At 33.3% G+C, this 24,308-nt stretch overlaps 1 long non-coding RNA gene across 7 annotated transcripts in view; it reads right to left on the bottom strand.

Annotated features, from left to right (window-relative positions):
* LOC135323329 (uncharacterized) overlaps positions 1-24,308 on the bottom strand; it is a 430,798-nt gene that overhangs the window by 404,658 nt on the left and 1,832 nt on the right. For all 7 annotated transcript variants that reach the window (XR_010384767.1, XR_010384770.1, XR_010384765.1 and 4 more), the window contains exon 2: positions 22,184-22,342. This is a non-coding gene — a long non-coding RNA (uncharacterized LOC135323329). The remainder of the gene's footprint in view (positions 1-22,183; positions 22,343-24,308) is intronic.

The raw sequence follows: 24,308 nt of genomic DNA, 5'->3' as shown, positions 1-24,308 counted from the left end.
GTAGTGGAGGAAACCCAAATAAAAGTTGTGAGATAAAGTTTGAAGAATGGACTGATAGATCCAATGGATAATGTGTATAAAGGGGTATGTTAAACTGTGCCTGTGTGTGTAAGTGCACTGGAATTTTCCTATATATATACATGCATAACTGCTCTCTGAAAGAGGCAATAATTAATTATCAAGAAATGCTGTTCAACTCTTGTAAGTATCTTGCCTGCAGCTTTAATAATCTCAGCTGATCTTTCTTCAAACTAGGTCCCTTTTTCCTAAAATCCATATAATTCACATACCTACATTTTTACCATTATTTTAGAGATAAATTTAGACAGTTATTTTTAGAAGAAAAGTTATGGTTAACAAAATCACATATATATTCCACTGTAATTCAATGGACGGATGTGTGTGCCAAAGTAAGTAATGTTAAACTGCACGAATATAATTACAGTAAAGAACTATGATGCCTAGGTTGAGAAAAGTTGACAGTCTTTCAGTACTGGATGTTTCATTACCTGCTGATCCCGTATCTGTTACTGAGCATTACCTCAACTATATCCCTTCTGCCAATGTGAGTCTGTGCCTACCTCCACCCCACTAGGTTTCAGCTCATTGGACCAGATTTTTCTCTCTCCTGGGAGTCTGGAAATGGAACACTATGATAAACAACTAGTTTATCTATAAAAAGGCAAAGCAGTATGTTCACATGGACTCAGGTACAAAAGTACCATTTGGAAACACATGATCAGTGAGTAGCCAAAAGAAAGAATTAAGTGGAAAAAAAGACGAAAAGAGCTGATGATCTGAAGTGGGATAAGAATAAAAACATAAGAACAAAACAAAAGAAATAAAAAGACCATGAATCCAAAATTTGATGGTATTGCAGTACCACTATTTCCAGCTCTGGTGACCACAAGACCTTGATAACCAATTTATCCCCTTAGTGGTGACTGACTATTAGATTACCTGTTGTCTTGAAATATATCCCTGTTTACTTGGGCTACTTGAGGGCATTTTTATTCTTTGTCAATATATTATATTTGAGTAAAGTTCTTTTTTTACTTGCTCTAAATTGTACTGATCAAGCTACTCCTGGAGCGTGATCCATTTTTTGACAACAGAGATAACAATCCTATAGGAAAAGGAAGATATTCAGGAAAAAAAAAACTGATTGAACAGAATCACATCTGTTTTTTTGTGGTATATGGTGTTTAGTCCAGATTCTGAAGGTTCATGGGCAACTCTTGGCAAATAATTGCAAGATTATCATGTGAAAGAGGGAAATCAAGAAATACATGTAATTATTACTATTTGGAATCATCTCAGATATGTTTATGAAAATAAGTTGAAAATTTGAACAGTACAAAAAAAGAAGGAATGAACTGCCTGGGAAGATGATATGATTCCTCTCAGTAGCTAGCTGTCTTTGAGAACAAAGAACCACTCAGAAGAGGATTTAGAGGTTACTAAAATAACAGATGAATGACTCAGTTTTTTCCAACTACTAGATATTACTATCCAATTATTTCTCTTTAGTTATCAATTACAGAATTTCTTTTGGAATCCAATATTCTACAAAACACTTATTATACTAACACATAATAGTGATTTTTTTATAAAACATTAACATATTCAAGGGTATAAAACATTTAAATTTTAATTGCATATTACATAGGAAAGACTGGTAGCACATCAATAAATAAGAAATACAAACATACACAAACACATACTTCTCTCAGACACGTCTGTCTGTGACACAGATGCATCACACATGCACACTGCAAAAATACACGTTTCTAGGGCAAAATGCTGAACCCAAATGATATGTTTTCAAATGTAAATTTAAAGTACATTGTCTTTCTAAATGATAGTTTATTTTAAAACTTACTGCACTCTACAGGAAGATCCTAAATTAAAAGTCTACTGAATTTAATTTGGTAGAAGAAGTAACTAAAGCAAAGAAATGAAGTTTGCTTGAAATATGCAAATTTTTCTATTTGTATTAAATTGTTTTTCTAAACCAGATTTACTTGTAAGTCCAAGTTTTATCATGACATTGTAAATAAGTTTGGTTTTTGACCTGGCATTAAGTTGGAATTTTTTTTATATATAATTAAATATTTTTAGACATGTTGACTCAACTTTGAACTGTAATAACTCATTTTGGAGCTAACATACTTAAGCAGTTTTCAGTACTCTTTTCTAACCTGCTGACTGAAAATCAAATGTTGAATATTCTTCAATGGACTGTTTGTTTAAATGGCAAACAAATAATCTTTAAAATGTTCTCCATTGTGGCTCCATCCTCTATTTCAAGATCTATAGAACTCAATTTTTTAATTTAAATTCACACTGAAGAATCAAACTCAAAATTAAATATATCACATCCTGAAGATAATATCCTCCAAAATGCACAGATTTGTTTCAAGAAGAAATTCTGGAAAAATCTGAGGAATCTTCTCTGAGAATTTCTGAGTTTAGCAGCAGGTTTCAAGTTGTTCCTTTGACAGAATATGCATTTATGATATCTTCCAGGTGCACTGGGTTAAATTATGACTTTGCCTACTCCCAAATCAAGTTAGGGTTCTTAACATCTTCCCTACTCATAAAAGAGGTTTCAAGTACAGTGCAAACAAATTTCTCCTTGCCATAAATTGTCCCACTCCTGTTTCTACACACATCTCTACTTATTACAGAAACTCAAAACTTTTTTCCCAACACCACCTTCTGCCTTTTAATGCAAACCCAAATGAGGATTCTTTGGTTTTTATTCACGTGTTTCATAGTAGTTTTGTACATGTTGGCCTAAAGATTTTGATTGGACCCTTTTGATGGGATTTGGCTAGTGTTTAATCCGAGGAAAGCTTAATTTCATTATCCTGAATCCAAAGGGCACCTCATCGCTCTAAAAAACCAAGCCAGATCACCTGGAAAGTAAAGCTTTAATTCAGCATTTTTTCAGATTAGTTTAGACTGGTTATCATGACGGGTGAATCTGCAGTTAGGGATTCTGCAAATGGATGTGTTTATGAAAGATTCATTATGATGGCAAATAAACAGATTAATATTAGTGAAGTCAAATATAGGAGAATGCTATTACTCTTACTGTTAAGGATCATCATGGAAAAAAACAAGTTACTACTTTCAATTTCAGAAGTTCTAAATAAAAATTGTAAATCTATAGAAAATTGATGTTACAATTTGAAGTATAAATAATGCTTTTGTTTAAACATATTTAAAAACCCTTATGAGGGAATGATTTAAGTGAGACTAGGTCAGAGCATTTGATAGCCAGACTAGATAAATCTTTATATCCTAGAGCTACTCAAAGACTAATGGACAAGAGCAGTCCTAAACTGTTCATTACTAGGCTGAAGAAGATAGATACAGATTAAAAGTTTCATGGTATTTGGACAGATCAATTTTATGTTTGTTGAATTTAAAATTAAAAAAATATTGGACTGTAAAAAATTTATAATACAGTATTGACTGAAAAAAGGTTTTATAATGTCTTCAGGAACAAAGTGAATAATTATGTAACTGCTATATCAATCTCTCAATTAAATTTTTCACATTAATTTGTTTATAAAACCCTTTTAACATTTGTATAATAATAGCTGTGTTAATCTACAAAAATAGAATAATAGAAAACTACTCGATTATACCTTTGAAAATGCAGGAAATCAAGTGCAGTTAGTTGTCTATAAATTTTTATACTTTTTGGGTTATATTGAGTTGTTAAATCTAAACCACGTACACAAACATATTATTAAAATAGAAAACACATTTCCTGGCATTGCAGATATTATTTGATAAGATTATTTTGAAAAACCAAACTTGAACTTGAACTATGCATGAACTCTATGGTTAGCATTTTACTTAGAACATTTAAAGAAGAAAACAGTTCAGTATATATGTATATATATATATACACACATACATATATATTTATGTATATCAAGAAAGTAACATAAACTAAATGTAAATTCCATTGAGGCCGTATCAATAATAAATAACACTATAAAGCAGCTAATGTGAAATTTCACAAGCATTTCTGTTTTCCAAAAGCAATGCCAGAATATAACATAAAACATCACAACATAATGATTTCATTCAAACTTACTCATCTAGCAGCATTAGCTGAGAGAAATGTAAATGGAAATGTTAACATACTATTTTGAAATATGAATATTACTTGGAAATATGCTTTTGATCTTAACTCAATGTCAGAAAAAAGCCTTCATTTCAGAAAAATGAAAGTCTAATAGAATATTAATTAACAAATAATTTAATTTTAGTAAATGTACTTAGTAAAATATCATATACTTCCAGCTAATATATATGTAACTGTATACATGCATATATGCATAATCTTTTTTCATTTTCAGGTATGCAAGATTTATCATAAAGGCAAAAGAAATAGTAAAATTATATAAATTCATGGTCAAATGTGTACAACTAAATTATCACATTACCAGCTGGTGACAGTTGAGTGCAAGTCAAAATATTTATGACTATGATTCTTTCAAAGACCCAAATTCCTTCTAAGTTCAGGAAGTTTCCAGACTCAGGAATCATATTGGCAGATAGAGAGAAAAAGAAAAAGAGAGAGAGAGAGAGAGGGAGAGAGAGAGGGAGAGACAGACAGAGAGATACAGAGAAAGTGAGAGAGAATACTAATACTTTCTGATTATTTTTTATTTCTGTCCTACAATTAGTATTTCTCTAGCTGTTTATTTTAAATTATTAACTCTTATGCTCAAACTGCATTAATGTGGTGACTGTAAAATGCAGTATTTGTCAAGAAAAAAAGCATAGGCAAAGCAGTCATCAATGTTAAAAATGTGCACTTTAAACAAATGAGAAATACTATAAAGTCAAAAGTATAGACTGAAAATACAATGATGGAAAAAGATACACTGGAGAAAGAAAAAGCCTACAAAGACTGGAGTGGCTATATTAATATCAAATAAATAAGCTTCAAGACAGAGAATATTACCATAGATAAATGGAGTATTTCATAATGATCAAAGTGTCAATTTGTCAGGAAGGCCAGCAATCATTAACATGTATGCACCTAGCAATAGAGTTTCATGAGCCACAAATTAAAAGTATTTAAGGAGAAATGGGCAAATTTACAACCACAGAAATTTTGGCAATTTTCTCTCTCAGCAAGCAAAAAAAGGAGGAGACTAAAATATAAAAGATATGAACAACTCTCTCAACCACTTTGATCTAATTTACATTTATAGGACACTACACCCAGTAGTTGTAGAATCCACACTTTTCAAGTGTGTTCATTGTTCATTCACCAAGATAGACTTTACCTTGGGCCATAAAACAAATGTGACAAGTTTGAAATACTCTACTACCATCAGGAATTAAACTAGGAAACAAAATACGTAGATGTTTAGAAAATCCCAAATATCTGAAATTAAACAATCTATTTCTAAATAAGTCACAAAATAAATTAAGATTAAAAAAAGAAAAAGGAAATTAGAAAATATCTGGAAAAATAATGAAAATATATCACATACATGGGGAAGACAAAGCTTGTATTTGAGTTGAACACTGTGTGTCCCATAATAGTATCTTCTTATTAGTTTAAATGCCAGGGCCTCAAACTTTTAGTCTTTATTTTCCTACGTATAAAAATAGATAAATCCAGAAGAAAACTGAATTCTTTTTTATTTTCTAGTGGAATTTAAGGGAGATAATGATACAAGTTAAGCTGGACCTTGTTGTCATGGTGTAAGGAAGTCAGGCTCTATGTCAGAATCATCTTTTCAGTAATGAACCACCCCAAAATCTTGGTGGCTAACAGTGACAGACATCACTTACTTGCTTGTCAGTTGCTGGCTACTTTGTTCCTCAGGTTTTCTTATACTGGGGTCCCAGATGCAATGAGAAGCTCTTTTTGGGGACATGCAGCTCTTGTGGTAGAAGGAAAACAGCAGGATCTGCCCAAAATACAATGTCTCTTGGGGTTTGCAGGCTATCGCTTGTGCTCACACCCTTTGTCCTCCATTCCATCTTACCACTCATGAGAGGATGTCCAATTTGAGTCTTGGTGAAAGTGGTGTTTTAACAGGTTAAAGTTAAGAGGATATTTGAATATTCACTGCAGCTGGCAAATATTTATTTTCAATATTGGGTCATTCATCAAGATCCTTCACGTATCAAAGCTTCTGTGTGAAACTTTGATACAATTACAGTAAAATTACAGCAGTTAAAATATAAGACTGTTTTGTGCATTCAATAGAAGAATGTAATTACGTGTGAACATTTTGCCAACTGTACTTCCATTACTGGGAAACTGGTAATGTGTGTTGCTATGATAACAAATGAGCTAGAAATCAGTCTTACAATTATCAAAACTTGAAAGCAAGCTTTATAACATGTAGATGCTGCAGCAATATGCTTTTGATGTGTAATTTTGGTTTGGGAAAAATACAAGGACAAAACAAGCTGTGTAAACAAATGTCTGTATTATGAAAATGGCTTTCAAACTACACCACTGCCAGATATTCAGTGCCCTTTTCCTGTCTTCCAATAGGTGAAATCAATCTGAAATCCTAATCTCTCTGTGGATGTAGTAGTCTTTTCTTTAGCTTAACCTCTTCTTATCTTGATCTCAGTCTTTCATTACTGTTCTGGAACTGCTGACAAGATAAATGCTGAATTTGTCTTTAAAAAAATAAAAACACTCCAGCAAATTGAAACAGAGCTTCCACGTCCTTTCTGATACAGGAGTCACCATGATCTTAGAAAAATTTTGGTCCACATCAAGGAATATTCAAGTTTTCTACCTGATAATAACTTTTATTTTTACCCACAACTCAATTAATACAATTCCTATGACTATTAGTCCAGTTTGTTACTATATGCCACTGTGTTAGACACACATTAGAAGCTGAATATCTCCTTGCTCCATGGAATTTACAATCCATTGAGAGTAAATAAACATGTAAAAATAATTATAATACAATATATTGATGCTCAAATTATGAGGCAATTGACACAATATAGTGGCAGAAAGGGAAAAAATATTTAACTCATGGATTATTTCATGAATATGCACCATCACTGTCCAGAAAACCTGGCTTACTATGAGGCAAGGCTCACATTCTTTTTGGTTAGAGTTAATTAAAAATATGAAACTATAAAATTCCAGTCTTAAAATAGATCTTAAGGCATTCTCTAACTCAATGTATTTTCACAAAAGAAAAACATGAGGTCAGGATCACACAGTTATGACTAAGCCAGAATGAGAAACTAAGTTGCCTGATTCCCAGTAGATACCCACTTCTCTATCTCTATATTGTTACTTCCTCCATCGACACTATTTGGGTTTGGTTTTTTTTTTTGGCTTTTTTCAGTTTCCTTACTTCTGATAGTTGTGAAAACTAATAAAGGGAAGCCCTACTAAGATGGAGTCAGGAGGCCAGATGGGGAAGCTCTCACACGCATATCACAAGACATCAATATAGATCCCAACAGTAAGAGACATGATTTACATCTCCAGACATACATTGTATCTCCAGTAGTGACACTACTTTACTACCACCAACTGCAGGAAGAAAAAAATTCTCGTCGCCTGACAACTCAGCCAATGAGAGACTGTCACGATTCAACAAATGAAAGGCCACTATGCTTTGAACTCTCAGTTTTCTCCAGTGAACTTTTTGTTTTAACAAACATTCTCAGCTTCCTCTATTCCTCTATAAAAGAGTTACCGCTTTTGCTTTGTTATGCATGTGATTGGCATAGTTGCATGTCTCGAACTGCAATTCTTTGCTGCTCCTGAAATAAAAACAACTGGCTGTTTATTGTTTTAGGTTAACATAGTGATATAGGAACTATGTTACAGAGCTTACACATGTTAGATACAGACTTTTTCTGTTTTTCCAAGTTTTACCATCTTTGCTCAAATGTGCTAAAATATGATAACACAATTTCAGGGTTTAAAAAAATAAATAACCAGATAAAAAGTTTTCTTTTTCCTAAAAAATCAAAAATTATTCTCACAATTTACAGAAGGATTCATTGTTTGATTGACAATTGAATTGCTAACAGTCCTCCTTAAAAGTGCATTTGGCACTTCATTTAATTTTTAATGACTTCAAATTGTTCTTTAATTGGTGAGGCTTTGAGCTGGCCAGTTCCAAATCTAACTTATGCTATGGAGTTCTTTCAGTTTTATTTAAACACCCTGGAGTAAATAAGGAATACTGAGTTGAATACTTAACTGACTGTTCAATACGTGAAAGCTAATCTCAGTTAAAGAAATAACTGGATTGTCTTCTCTTAAAGAGGAAAAATGGAAAGAGAAGAAGTGAAAATAAAAATTACAGCAGTAACAGAAAATTACAGCATTGCATTTTGTGACAAGAAAATTAAATGGTTGATTAAAAAGAATAGCTCTACAAAATATCATGCTACATGTTTTTCAGTCTTATAGTGTAAAGTTAGAAACATTTCACTTGTATATGTATGCACCAGAATTTATTCTTAATATTTTTATTAGGTTGTACATGTAATTTAAAAAATTACAGAGCACTTACAACCAGCACTGTGTAAGGTCTGTTTTAAAAGCATGTTCACTGTTTGTCATCATTGACCTAGTACAGAATAATGATACTTTGTTTATCAGCAGTTCTAAATTTATAATTTTCCATGAGCTACTCTTCCAGATGAAATAGGTGAATTTCTACCTCTTTTAATCTCTATAAAATATCATATCTATAACGATCTCTGTAATTTTCTACAATATACTAGGATTACTATAATGTGTAGGGAAATATTCTCAAGTATTTACTGCTGTATTTTTCTTTACTACAATTTCTGGAACCAGCCCCTTCCTTTTCAATATTTTCTAGTAGAAATGGTATTGTTATTCTGGCTGGAATAACTTTTCTTGGTTCTGTGGTTCGCACTTCAGGGTTTTTAGAATTCTTTACCCTTACTCACTAAATGCCAATAGAATACCCAGACATTCTGACGATCAAAGCCACTTGCAAATGCCCTTCAAGTTGAATTACTGTAGGTGTAGTTGTTCAGATCCTCCACATCACCTAGCCAGAGAAACAGAATTGTTTTATCCGAAAACCAAAGAGAAAGAAACAGTGAGTATTCAGGGTTTTATTATCTTTTTAACATTAAATATAAGCTTTGATAACAAAATGGAAATTGTAAAAGCTGAATTTCTGGTTTGCTAGGAAAAAAAATAATCCAAAAGGAAGCAGAATAGCTAGGAGATACTATTACAACAGGTTAAAAAGAAAGTAGAGGACAAGTAATCCATGCACCCAGCCCCCAGGGGATCAGAGTTATTGGGAGTAGGGAGAAGGGTGGATTAGGGTCCAAAGGAAGAACAGAGCCAGAGCGGCCCTTGGAGTGGAGGGAGTCTGCACTGACTAGCCTACTTGGCCCCAGGTCCCAGAGTAGCATGGCTCCTGAGTGATGCCAGTGATCCTCTGCTCCTCTAGGTGTATATATGTCCATGGCCTTTGCTGAGAAGACACATGTGTTTTTCTTAATTCTGACTGGCATGAGACATCTGTCAACAGCTGCTTTTACAGCACACAAAGTCCTTTTAATCAATGCCCTGCCCACCTATGTCCCTAAAGCAGTTAAGGCCTGTGAACCATGTAGCAGCCACATTCTTACAACTTCCCACATAGTATGTCTAACATAGAGATCAAGGTTGTTAGCATCTGGAAGGGCCGTAGTCCTGTGACAAGCAATGCCTGTCACATGAAAGTGATGGACATGGTGAAACCCTTCAATTGTAAGTACACGATTAAGTCCCAGAGTCATTGAGTTTTAAGCTTTTGTGCAACTTAGAACAGCTTCCATAGAAGAACTTTAATTAATGACTATTAAATGGGTATATAATTAATGCATGATGTAATCATTGCAAATCACATTTAAAAAAGAAAATCTATGCCTTTTCAAATATGTGTATCTACCTATCTATCCAAAGAGAAGTACTTTTTTCTATTTTTCAACTTTATTTTTTTCTTTGTCACTGCTGCATATTCTGTTAAACTACCTACATTGATTATTTTTCTTATTAAGATAACCTCTAGTAAAAGAGAAAGAGGGAAAAACTTTACTTTCATTATATATCTTAAAAAGAAGAAAGATTGTTAAAATCAATCTTTTTTCCCCTTTGATAGTTTTCCTGATCTCTTACATCTGATATTCAAGGACATAAACACTTATTTGTACTCTCCAGGGTATATACTTATTTCAGTAACAGCAGTTGAGCCAAGGCTTTAGTTAATTTCAACAGAATTATGCAGTGTTAATTTTCTAAATCTATTAATACAGCAATGAAGGAAAAAATAAGGCTTTTATTGTAATATGTGATAGCCTCTCATTTATTCCATTCCCCAAATCCACATATTCATCAGGATTTATCACTAGCAGTTTTAAATGCATCTAATTTAAAGATACGTTGACTGCCCATGACTTGACTGCACATTTGAACAAAGTATACCTAATCACCTGGCATTCATTTTTTTTCTGCCCTGAACAATAACACTAACTCTCCCAGAGTCCCTTTACAGTTTGTGTCCCAGAGCTCCACCATAGTACAATTAGCCCCAAATCTAACGTCACTGGAAGATGGATCCTGGACCCCAGTTCTCACCAAAGAGATTCTCTGGCTGTGAGAGTTGAAAGTTTGGCTGTGTTCCTGGGTGACAGGTTATTCCATATGCAGATCATGGCCATGACACTCTTCTATAGAGGTAACTAGGAAGACCCCCTAGAGCCTCCTAGCACTCTAGGGTAAATTTTTGTATAAAATATTTATCAATTATTACTCTGGATTATTTCCACTAGGGTAGCAGTTAATGTAAAATAAAAATTATTAACATTGATTCAACGGCAAATATATAACACATTTATATGTGTGGAAAAGTGAAAGTTTATATTTACTTTGCTTATAAAACAATGTTGACCTATGTCCCTGAAATTTTCTCCTTTGGTTTTCAGACACCTTTGTCTGCTCAAGTACGTTCTACATTGACTGAAGACCATTTTGCAGTCAATTTTATTTTAACTATTTATTTTCCTCTTGATGTTTAAATCTCTAGGATGCTGTCAATTCCCTTTATTTTCTTATCTAAATGTCTCATCTTTAGTAAATTTAAACTAATGGATTCAACAAATACTCTTGTAGATATTCAAATCTACAACTCCCAGTTTCTCCCTAAATTGTGGAAGAATATGTCTAATTAACCACATCCCTATTCTTAAAATCCCATCAGTAACCTAAATTCACTTTATGCAAACTGAACCTCTCTCTTCATTGAAAACTTACAATTCTTTCTTCAGTTAGTATTATCAGTGATAGGTATTTAAGCAAACCACAAGCCTGTGCTTCAGCAACAAAACTGTATCATACCAAACCTGTGAGCCATGCAATGTTTAAGTTGTGTGAACATTGCACGTATTTTCACATTTAATTCATTCTACAGTGCTGTTTACTCTGCAAGAGTCAACATGCCTTGTTCAACATAGGATCCCCAGTGTGTCATACAATAAATGTCTCTTGTTTGTGGTATAGTGAATGGAAGTCATTATATTTATTTCTTTACTTTCTTTTTTTTTTTTTTTTTTGGTGGAGAGGGTTCATCATAGATTCATTCTACGGTGTCCCCATACAAATTCATGGTTATTGAAAAATATAAAAATCAACTTGCTTTAAAATGAAGAAAAAACAATTCTAAAGGAATTAGCAAAGAGACATGGAATAAAGAATCACTTCCTAATGAAGATATGTATTACGTGCAAAGTTACATAAGCAGTTTTTCACTTTTATCTATTAAGGCAGCTCACAAGATGTCTGCACTTTTTTTAAAAAAAAAACTATTTTTGATAAATTTGAGATTTAGGATTAACAGATACATGCTACTTTACATAAAATAGATAAACAAGGACCTACTGTATAGCACAGGGAATGACCTGTAATGACCTATAACAGAAAGAATCTGAAAAATATATACATATGTGTGTGTATATATATATCTGTGAAATCACATTGCTGTATACCTGACACATTGTAAGTCAACTATACCTCAATTTTTAAAAATTTAAATTTAGAAACTATTAAAAAGCTAGCTCAAATATTTTTGTCATTTCTTCTGTTACTAGACTATAACATATAGATTATAAGTGTTTATTAAAGCATGATGATGATGATGATTTAGTCCTAAACATAAATATATTCTATTATAGTCTATCAAAAAATACTTTATGTTTATCCTGTTTTTTTACATTGAAGCATTATTATATATCACTTGCTGATTACAAAGGAAATCTATTTCCCATGTAGAAAATTAGAAGTTAGAGAAAGTCACAAATTCAACAATTTATTTATCATATATTATTCTCTATCCATAGATAAAAATTTCTTAACACTGGGTCTATACTTCTCCAATAATATGAATGTTCTTGCAAAAGTAAAATAATATGCATGCAATTAAGTAACGTCTGTATGTTTAAAATAAGACAGGTGATACGAGTAAGTGAAAAGTTATTTTTATATATTTTACCTATAATTATACAAGTCATCGAACAGTACAAAGAAATTTAAAAGGATCAGTATAAATAAAAACACTAAAACTATTCTTTAAGTATGATATTTATATACTATTCCTTTTTTAACCTTTCTTAATGTGGAGATATCTTTCTCATCAACTGCTGAGCAAGCAAATTATCCCAGAAAGAGAGAAAACATTTAACAAAGAAAATCTTTAAAAAGGCATTATGTTGGTAAGTGTTATGGAATAATGAGAACAAACAAAAAATTCATAAATTAAATATTTTCTGGGTTTGCACATCATCACATCAAATGCGGTTTGTTCGAGGAGGTGGCCTACACCTTAAGAATTGGAAGGAAAGTGTAGCAATGCCTCTAAAGAGGTGAAGACTTGTTTGCAAAGATTTTGAGATCAGGAGGAGTCTGCACAGAAGGGATCAATGCTGATCCCGCGGTCCAAAGACTATAGCTAGTTGGGTAGGACTCAGACTTATAATAAATTCAGGATTTATGGGCATGGATGCAGGTAATCCATAGGATTACTAATAATCTGTTAGAAGAAATACTAATGGGGGTGTAGGGTCACGTCACCACATGCTTCTGCACTGTTGAGAATGGAGAGAACAAGGAGACCAGGTGCCACATGGGCAGGATTTGGAGGCAGGCTTTTGGTTTTCCAGAATGTAGGCAGACCTCTAGTGGAACAGAAACCAAGGAGAGAAACTGTAAAAACAGGGGCAGAGGAGGGAGTACTATAAAAGATCTGACTTGGGAAGTTAACAACTGAAAGCTGAAAAACACAGGGTCAGTCGCTAAGCTCCTGAGTTCACATTCAGGAAATATCATTATGCTTTAAGTGGCTGAATGGCCACCAGGGCTATGGATCTTGCAAAGGTTCCTTTAAAAATTAGGGCTGACATAACATGCATAAAAATTCTCTTTGGAATATGGAATTTCCAAATCCACAGGAACAGAGCAAGGCAGAGAACAGGAAAAGAAAGCAGAATCTAAGGAATATTCATGAGTCTGTTTTGGAAAACCAGAGACTAAAAGATAAAGCACCTTGTGTGTCTGGCATCTTTAACTGAGGAGGCTGGGAAATGAAACGACTTTCTGGGGGTATAAAGCCTGAGGGTAAAAGCTGCGTTTATTGATTCTCAGTTCCAGTATTCTTTGTAACAACCAAAGATGACTCCTCCATTTCCAGAGATAATGGAGAAATTCTGAATTTGTATAAAAACTGAAATTATGGTTAAAAAGGAAAACCTCAGTTTTTTCCTTCCTATGGAGGGGAAAACCTCAGTTCTTCCCTACTGCGTATTTCTTGCCTGGGAGTCTCCTTCACTACTCACAGAAAACTCTTCACTCCAGGTCACCGAATAGGAAGTTTTTCCCACACAGTTCTCTAAGACACTCACTGGGTGCCCTACAATGTAACTCAAATCTTACAATATCTACCTGGAGACAGTGTAAGATCCCACAGACTAAGGGCTCAATCCTGCAGGACTACCCTTCACCCAACTCCAGATGCCAGTTGGAAGTCCAGATTGTCACACAGGCTTTTGATCAACTGGCTATAGATTAGAGGTTCCAATCACTCCTGTCTCAGTTTCAATTAATTTGCAAGAGCAGCTGCAGCTCACAGAACTCAGAGAAACATTTTACTTAACTTTACCAGTTTATTATAAAAGGGTTTGATAAAGGATACAGTGAAACAGCCAGACGGAAGAGATGAGCGGAGTGAGGTACGTGGGAATAGGCTGGGGAGTTACCATGTCCTCCAAGTATTGACCAACCTGGAGGCACCCAAACCCATTACTAGTGGGATTTTTATGGAAACTTCATCAGAATAGCATTAACTCCATTTTCAGCCCTTCTTCCTTCTTAAAAGAATGAGCAAGTGGGGCTGAAAATTTCGAGCTTCTAATCATGGCTTAGTCTTCCAGCAACCATCCTCCATCCAGGAGTTATCCAGGAGTCCCCACAAAATTGTCTCACTAGAACACAGACATTCCTATCACCCAGGAAATTATAAGGTTTCACGAGTTCTGTGTCTGGAACCAGGGGCAATATATATTTTCCATTATCTCACAGCAGACAATATTCTGTGTCCAAACTTTTCATAAAAGTTTTCTAATATTTTTAAAGAAAAGTTTTAGGGACAAATAAACTGCAAAAAATAGTTATGGACTTCAGTACTATTATATAGATGGAATCAACATTATTTTCTATAATAGCATAAAACTGTAACTTTTAAATTCAGTGTGCTAAATGAGAAAATTTGATTTTGTCTTTTTTTTGAGGTATAATTGACATGTAACATTTTGCTTATTTCAGGTGTATAACATAATGATTTTGTATTTGTATATATTGCAAAATGATCATCAAAATAAGTCTAGTTAACATAGATTACCAAACATAGCTACAAATTTTTCATCATGATTATCTAGATTTTTAGCGACTTTCAAATATTCAATATAATATATTAACTATATTCAATACAGTATTATTAAAGTCACACTGCTTACTATAGAAAATTGGATTTTCTCTAATTATTTTTAGAATGAGTAACACATTAAGAAGCTTTCGCAAGAAAGGAAAAGCAGGAATATAACCAAAGTACCTTATTATTAACTGAATGTTTGTATCTCCTCAAAGTTCTTATGTTAAAGGCTTAACCCCCAATATGGTTGTATTTGAAGGTAAGGCCTTTAACGAAGTAATTAAGGTTAAATAAGGTCATTAAGTGGGGCCTGGATCCAAGCTCACAAATTCTCTCTTTCTCCCCCTCTGCCCCACAGTCCCCTCAGTGCACACTCAGAGGAATGGCCAGTGATGACAAAGTGGCTATCTGTAAGCCAGGAAGAAAGACCTTCCAGAAACCACACCCTGCTGGACCTTAAATCTTGGACTTTCAAGCCTCCAAAACTGTGAGAAATAAATTTATGTTTAAATCACGCAGCCTATGGTATTTTGTTATGATAGCCCAAACAAAGAATATATACCCCAAAATATGTTGTTTGCTATATACAACAAGCATTGTTTTTCATATCCAAAACTGGCTTCTGAAAATTCTCATTTTTCAATACTCCAGTTTTACTTTACTGCCCCTTCACAGCACGATCTAATTAAAAGTGATATCTCATTCATTAAATATTTATTTATTTATTTATTTTCACTTCACCTAAGCTCTCCCCTGGATATAGTGAATTAAAAAAACACAAATTTTATATAATCAGTTATTTTGGTAAATATATATAATGTATTAGCATTTATCAACCTTATGAAATTAATTTTGAACTGTTTCTCGAACTTACACTCATCTAGTATAAATTACTTTTTAAGTAAAATGATATGAAGGTAAATTGAGCACCAAAATGTGAAATTATAGATATCTGTGCTTTCTGTATCATCAAAGGCAATTTTTAGTGATCTTGTCTATAGATGTTTCAGTAGTATATTTTTACAGAAGAATAATTATTTCAATATCTCTACATGCCACTAGAATACATTTTCTTACAAAAATACTTCATCATTTTAGCTTAGTACAGATTTTTGAATTCACAGAAGCTATGCAAGCCACTCCATGAAATTCCTTTTAAAATAAAGGAGAAAAGAATATGCATGGTAATTAAATATTTAATTAATTATATAAATTAGTGTTAAGTCTAACCTTTAAGGAAAATTATGATTTGATTAGAATGTATTTTAAATGTTTTGTGTATTTTCAATTACCTATATACAGAAAATATGTTTGATAATCATATTTTGAATTTGCATTTATTTATTCATTTATGAAACATCTGTAGCATTTACTATGTGCTACATATGTGTGAAATACATGAATTACAAAAGTGAAAATGGTGGAATATGGCCCTTGCTCAGATATTTGTAATTAGACATTGAAATCTTCAAAAAGAGAAAACAAGTTTTCATGTCGTACCTTAAGAATAGTTCCCCAAACCTGGTAAGCAATTAATAAATATGTATTTGCCAAATAGACAAATGGATTGATAAAATAATGAATTAAGTGAATAAACTATAATCTACGTTGTAAAACACTCGCAATCTATTATAAATGATGTACATTTGAAAATAGTTAAACTACAGTCATCACTGTTGTACATCCTGATATGTACATAAAGATAAAAGATTAAGAGAGGTGATAAAGGAGTGTCAGTTTAGAAGTTTAAAAAGAAGAAAAGAAAAAAAAATTCCTCAGTCTTGTCAGATTCACTCAACTGCACATTTTCTCAGTAAGACTGAACACAGTAACTTGCAGAGTCAATACACATTGACCATTTTCTTCCAATTTCTGGGTTTCTCCTTTGTGATTTCTTCTTGGCTCTCAATCAATTTCTTGGATACATGAGAACACTCTATTATGCGGTAACTTTAAGATAGAACTTTAATGTGGTGACATCCTAGGTCTGATACTAACCCAAACATGTTTTGCTTTTATCTACATGCTACCCATTGCCCCTTCACCTGATTGTACAGCTTCTCCATCTCCTAGCGTATGTGGTTCAGGTTAGGTCAGGTTACCTGCATCCCCTTTACAGAATAGTGATTATATCTCTATGTGATCTCCTAAGTTGATAAAATCATGCGTGGGTTTATGCTGAGCCTGTGGGATAAAGTCACAGACTTTCTACAGAGTTGCTTATCTGATAGAGTTTGGTACTGCTTGTCACTATTTTTACTACTGAATAGAAACAGCCCACCTGAGAATCAGGTCAACATTGTGGGAATGGGGATAGGGGGAGCAGACCTAAGGGATATAAAAGAATATTGTCCTGATATTATATATTGAGTCCAGCTGTGTCTGAAGCCAGATTTACCCCTGGACTTCCTTATTACATAGGACAAACAATTCTTTATTTCACTGTCTTTCTAAATTCCTAAAATCTTCTGCTTTTTCCCTTTCCTTAATAAGAATTAGGATCCTATGCATTTGTCACTCTTGGCTAAAAGCTAATTTGTGTGAAACATATGACACCAAGTTTCCTAGTAAAGAATACAGATCATGTACCATGTCCAAATAATTATTTTTTATAGACTGTGCCAAATGTAAATATTAATAATATTTTTGAATATGTCTGCCAAAAATATTAAAACTTTACAACTGGAAATTGAGAAGACAAAAATAATACTTATATCTCCATATACAGGCAAGTTCACTTTCATTTTTTTCTATCAAAATATGTACTGTAAAGTTATATGTAAAAGTTATGGCACATTGAATGGTGTGAACACAGATCTAGTCATTTCTATTATACACACATACACATTGCACACAACTCTCTTTAAGATGATTGATTTATTTTGTCTTTGTATAACAGTAATTAAAATGTTGCCTTATAATATTATAATTACCACCAACTTTTTCATTACTTTCAATTTCCAACTGTGATGTTTCTATAATTTTCAGTGTTTGTATTTTATGGTAATAATAAAAACTAACAACCTCCTCTCTATCCCTGAGCCACTGAAACAAACACCTTCAGCTCCAAACACCCAGGCCAGTACTAGCAGGAAAAATTAAGTCTATATGGGCTTTTACTTGTATTCATTTTAAGTACTTTCTGTTCTCAATGATTCATTTAAAGATTTTTTTGATTTTCACACACTCACACAAAAAATCCAAAATTCAATTTCTCCATTCACTTATTTGTTTTAGAGTTGTTTTAGGTCAGGTTCCCTAGAAGCAGACAGGACACAAAGATTTGTGCACAGGTGATTTGCTAAGAAAATGCTTCTGAGAAGCAGCAGTAAGGGTATGAGAAGGAGGACTTTAAAGGGAAGGAGGCAGTGCAGTGACAGGAGTGGGGCACTCCAGCAGGGGGGCTCTGGAATGTTCTGCCTCAAAGTTTCTCCACCTTCACACAGAAGAGTCAGACTCTAGGAGAACTTAACTCCAAATTCTTCCATTTTTCTGTTGTTCTGGTAGAAAAATGGCAATCTTCCTAATAGGAATAGTAGGTGAGACCCTTGGAGGTAAAAGCACAGAGGAGGACCCAGAAATGGTACAAGAAATCCTGGTAGACATGGGCAGAGCACAGTGTCCTCACACTGTGAAGTTAAAAATCCCCAACATATTTCTTGTTAAATGTGGTGCACTGGAATGGACGACTAGAATCACAGGTCTAATGTACTAAAAAAAGTAATAGTCAGTAAGACACATTAACTATTTTAAAAATATTCAATTAAATCCAACATAAAATTTAATCAACTGGGAAAGCATACTGATACAACATGAGCATTTTTCCTGATTTGAATTGAATGAATGACTATGCATATGCATTTAATCATTTCAGTGGCAACAGATTTCAAATAAATACATACATACTATTTTTAATAATTAATAATTGGCATTCATGGCTACTACTTCATTATTTATATTGTTTTTCATTCCTTTTTCTTTTTCTTCTGCCTTTTCCCTTTCCCTTATCCTCCTTTCTTTCTTCTGTTATTCTCCTACATTTATCTTTCTTTTCTTTTCTTTCCTTTCCTTTTCTACACTAAATTACCAAACTACTACTATTAGTACTACTACTACAACCACTGTCATCACCATAGTCATCACAGTCATCAAATAAAATTAATTCGATGTTTAATAATCATCAGGGATTGCTTAAAAAGATTGTCACTATGCTTCACTTTTTGTTTTTATTCTTAGAGAATAGTTCATAAACAGTGATTACTGTTTGTTTCTAAGAAAAATACTAAGAGTTATGATGTAATTAATGATGATGTAAATGGGTACTTGTGTACCTGTGAAACCAAAATTTAGGATTAAAAGAAAAAGAAGCATAAGGGGAATACAGCTGAAGTTATGTTAAAAATATATATTCAGTAACATGGATCAATAAAGTCTAAGAGATCTGGAATGTTCAGAGACATAGAGGTTTGCCTGAGGCATGTCTCAAACTAAATTTAGTATAGAAATGTATACAATTATGTACACATGTCTACATTGAGGCAATAATTTAAATGTTTTGAAAAATGAAATAATAACCTCAAAAATAGTAACAAATCAATATAAGGTCAAAGACATTGTTTTTATAAATATGAGTAAAGGCACTGAAGGCTTATATACAAGCTTTTGGTTAGTTGTAAACTGAGGGAACACAAACTCGTATCAAATTTAATTGCTATGGATTTAATTGGTTACTGAAGACCAGGTCAAGTCCTGCATTTATAAATTTCTTCCTTGCCTTTCATCAGTAGCTCATCTGGAGAATTTCACATGCATCTCATCAATTCCAACAGGAAGAGAGATGTTGGGAAAGTCATAGAAGCCTGATTTTCTAAATATGGCTGAACATTTTAATAGTATGAAAGTGGTTGCCATAATAATAATAAAACTCATTTTATTTCTCACTTGTGTAATATTTTGCCATTGTTATGCTGTTCTGTTATGTTGCTATAGGTTTATTTGGTTGTGGAACTGTAATGTGTTAAAGGAAATTCTCAATCAAATTAATAATACTATAGAAAAACATCATTGAGGTATGCAAAAAAAATGTAATTACTTTATACCTAGAAAGTAAGTTGTGTATCTTCATTTGCAATGTGGTTCCTTATAGTTAACTGACTAAAAATGAAATAAGCAAATGGTTCAAAACATAATTTGGTGAAATCAGTCTGGATTTGCTTTTTATTTAAATAAGATTCTAAACTAAATATATACTTTCTATAAACCTGGTTTTGAGTTTATAGTACAAAGATTTTCTATTAAATTTCCAGGTGGATAATTTATTTTTCATACGTGAATGAGACTCACAGCTTAAACAAATACACAAGATGATAGACCTAGGGTCATTTTTAAAATCAGATAATTGGTCTGCACTTATTTTGTGCTGTATACTGACTAAAAAGATGCATCCCTTGGATGATTTATAGAAAACCAGAAGGCAGAGGCTTTTTGGTGATAGTATCTGGTGGTACGCTAGGCTTTTAACTATTATGCTATTAAAAGTGAACTGGCTTTTCTTATTTTTCTATTTCATTTAAAACTTCAAAGCAATTCGAGAGTGAGAAAGCCCTGTCAATCTACTGTCTAAAAACCCTTACCCAGCTGCCTTCTGAGGCATATTTTAGCATCTCTAGCAACACAGAGTGCTTGTTACATAGTATGTGGTTATCACAGACATAAAGTTATAAAGGTGTTTAATGATCCACATCTGCCCCACAAGTGCGGGAGAATTAAGTGTTTTGATGACAATCATCTGATTTATTTAAAACTGAATAAAATCTACATAGTAAAAGAAAAACTGATACGATTTACCTGTTTATCCATTTCTGACTACAGCTACATGGAGGCTGTATTTATCCAGAAGAGGGAATCAACTCTGAGGGAGTTTGATAATTAATAAAGGAGAATTACCTAGCTCTCAGCAATTTCAAGAGCGAGAAGGTGAGCTTATAAATGGAATCTCCCACCACCTGTGCCACTCAGGTGACCAGAACAGTATGTTATTAAACATAGTAGCTACTCAATACACATCTGTTGACTGAATGCATGATTCCAGGGGAGACTGAGTTATGAACAACAGAAGAGGGAAGCACATAATTCTTGGTCAAAGGTGGTTTTCAAACTTTGTAGCTCCACTTAACTTGAACAAATGAAATACTTTGAGCCTCATTTTCCTCATTCATAATATGGAGTAAGGATGTCTATAAGGGGAAGGTTGTTAGGAAGATTAATTCACACAGAGCACAGAGTGCTTACATATTCATAGTTCCTTTCCTCATTAAGCACTCAATTTTTTTTAAATGAATTTTTATCTTTGTTAGTGTGCATTTATAAGCATTTCGAAATATCTTTATAAAGAACTAGAAATATAGAAACCCCTAAAGTGCTCTAAGATGCTTTAAAAGAGAATAAAAAATATTCTAAAAGCATCATATTTGTTTTATTCTGAGAATTGCTTTATTTTACTTTCAATGATTTGCTGAGTAAAAAGATAAGCATCTTATAAAAGGAAATTCCTCATTTTCTAGCATTTAAAGTGAGGTATACTATGTCATAAATTCAATCATATTTCTGCTTATTTACTTTTTAGAATAAAATAATAATCTATTTTTTTCCTCATTACTTTTATGCTAACATTCATTTGTATCCAAGTTCCTAATTAGGAGACAAAATCAATGTTCAATTTTCCTGGAGCCAGGTGGCAATAAAGATTTTATCTCTTTGATTTTGCTTAATCTGAAATATTATTTAAGTGATTTTATGGGAAAAAAGAAGCATCTGTGCAATTATAAATGGGATGATAAGAAAAAAGATATTATTGAAAATATTTCTGGCGTAATAAATAATGGACTGACCAACAGCATACGTAATTTTTTCAACATAGACTATAACCGAGATTTTTAAATAGAAACACCCATATATGGTAGACAGTGTTTATATTGTTATTCAACCATCATTTCTGGAAGTAATGCATTTTCCAGAGTGGTTAGAACTCTTGTAAAGTCCAGACAGAAAGGATATAAATACTTATGAGGAAACTAGTCAGGCAGAGAAAATTATACTATTACAAAGAACTAGAAAACAAAAGAAAAAAGCAGATTTAGAAACAAACATATCATCGTGGGAATATATTTTAAGAGAATTTTAAACATAGTTACCTGAAGTAGTTCTTTTTAGGTCCAAAATCTTTGTCATCATAAAGACAAGGAGCTAAAATACAACTTCACGTGGGTGTCACTGGTTTAATGGTCCTCATCAACTCTAACTTTAGATCTTCAGATTCAAAACTTAGATTTGTCAGTCAGAGGAAGGTTTTCCTGAGGAAAAAGTAGACAGAGGACAGCAGGAATGTGAAAATCACTTACTCCTAGAAGGGGGAAGTAGAAACAACTTTGACTCATTCCAACCTATAGCAATTCAATCCTTGAATCACTTAACATGTAAAATATGTTTTTCAAGCACCAAGATTGATAAGCAGAGGAAGTTTAGTACTAAGCAAAAGAAATGCAGTCCTTCCCTCATGGAATTTACTAAAGAGTGGAGGTATAAAACAATCACATTAAATGAAAGTTATTACAAGTGTTTTGTGTTTTGAAAAGAACCTTGCAATATGCTATAGAATGAGTATTTGCATAAAGGAATGCAGTTTCAGGTGGAGCATATGGGAACACCTCTATGAGAAAGTGACATTAAAGGGGATCTTCAAGAGCGAAAAGAAGTTTGTCAGAGGAGCATCATGAGTGAGAGTAAAAGTCCACAGGGAAGGTGAGAATCGGTAGGCCTTTTGGTTTTTGACTCTCCCTTTTCCCCAGGTCATGTGTTGGAAACTGAATTAATCATAATCTTTCGGTTCATGGTACATTGTTATTACTGATCCTTGCGAGCCCCTCTCTTGTTTTATCGATTTATTCCTTTATTTGAAGTCTCAAATCCAAAATTCCTCATTATATGCAGGTATTCTAATGGGTTTAATGTTCCCTCTTTTGTTTATGTATTTTAATTTAAAGTGTGCATTGGTGCTTTGTAAACATATCTTCTCAATTCACATAAATTATACTTTATTTTATAGTACATAAATGAATATATCATCCTTTTCTTTTTCCACTTGGCACTTTATTTTATGATCCATATTGCTTTGTGAAATTGTAGTCTGATATTCCTGATTTCTCATGGGACTCAGCTATATTTTGCTTTTCCTCCCCACAATGATACACACATTGATCGCCTTAAACACAATGATAAAGTTTTTCACTCATCTCGCCCTAATTTCCCATGCTGCATAACAGATTACAAGCATTATAGCAAAAAAAAAAAAACAAACCAAAAAACTTCTCTTGCAGATTCTATAGGTCAAAATTCGAGAGACTGCAAGGCTGGATTCTCTGCTCAGGGTCTCACTAGGCTAAAGGCAAAATGGTGACCAGGGCTGTAGGTCTCATCTGTGTTTCATGTTCTTTTTCATTCTCATGGGTGGTTGGCAGAATTCATTTATTTATGGTGTTAGGATTGAAATCCACCATTTCTTGCTGGCTGTAAACCAGGCTTCTAGAGTTAACTCCTAGAGGCTACCCTCTCCAACAACAGTTCACAATGTATGTGTTTGCTTTCTTTCAGGCCAGCTGAAGTGAATCTCTCTGACTTCCTCTTCTTTGCCTGAAGAAAACTCTCCTTTTAGAGGGCTCTGTGATTAAGTTAGGCCACCTGGATTATGTTCCTATTTTAAGGTCAACTGTGCCAAATAACATAGTAAGATAAGGTAACACTGTGAAGTAATTCCATCTAATTCACAGTTCTGGGAATTATGCAAGCACATACACTTGGGGGTGAGAAATCTTGGGGGTGATCTTAGAATTCTACCTACCGCTGATCCCATGTGACAATTCTTCTGTATATATGACTAAGATAGAACTTGCAGGGTCAGATGACATGTGAGATTCAGACTGAGAGCTGTATAGGCCTGAGGATGACCACTGTGACTGGAGCATAGTGACCAAGCAGGAGAGCATAAGAGACCAGGATGGAAAGGAAGGCAGGAAACATATTCCCTAGGACATTTGATGGCTATGTTAAAGAAGTCAGTACTTGCTTTCTAAAAAATATGTAAATTGAATTAATCTTAGTTCATCCTATAACTCATGCAGTTACACATTTATTCAACCATCAGATTTCTGGTGAACACTAGAGAATGAAGGCAAATAGTGTTGACTTATTTTCCCTTAGTGCCTATTTGTTTTTTTACAATTTAATATTGACAGGTGCAATGAATGCCATGTTTCACTAGCT

This window comes from Camelus dromedarius, chromosome 2 (genome assembly GCF_036321535.1).
Source record: "Camelus dromedarius isolate mCamDro1 chromosome 2, mCamDro1.pat, whole genome shotgun sequence".
NCBI classification, from domain to species: domain Eukaryota; kingdom Metazoa; phylum Chordata; class Mammalia; order Artiodactyla; family Camelidae; genus Camelus; species Camelus dromedarius.
Note: the sequence above shows the minus strand (reverse complement) of the source record. Positions and strands in the feature narration are given on the sequence as shown.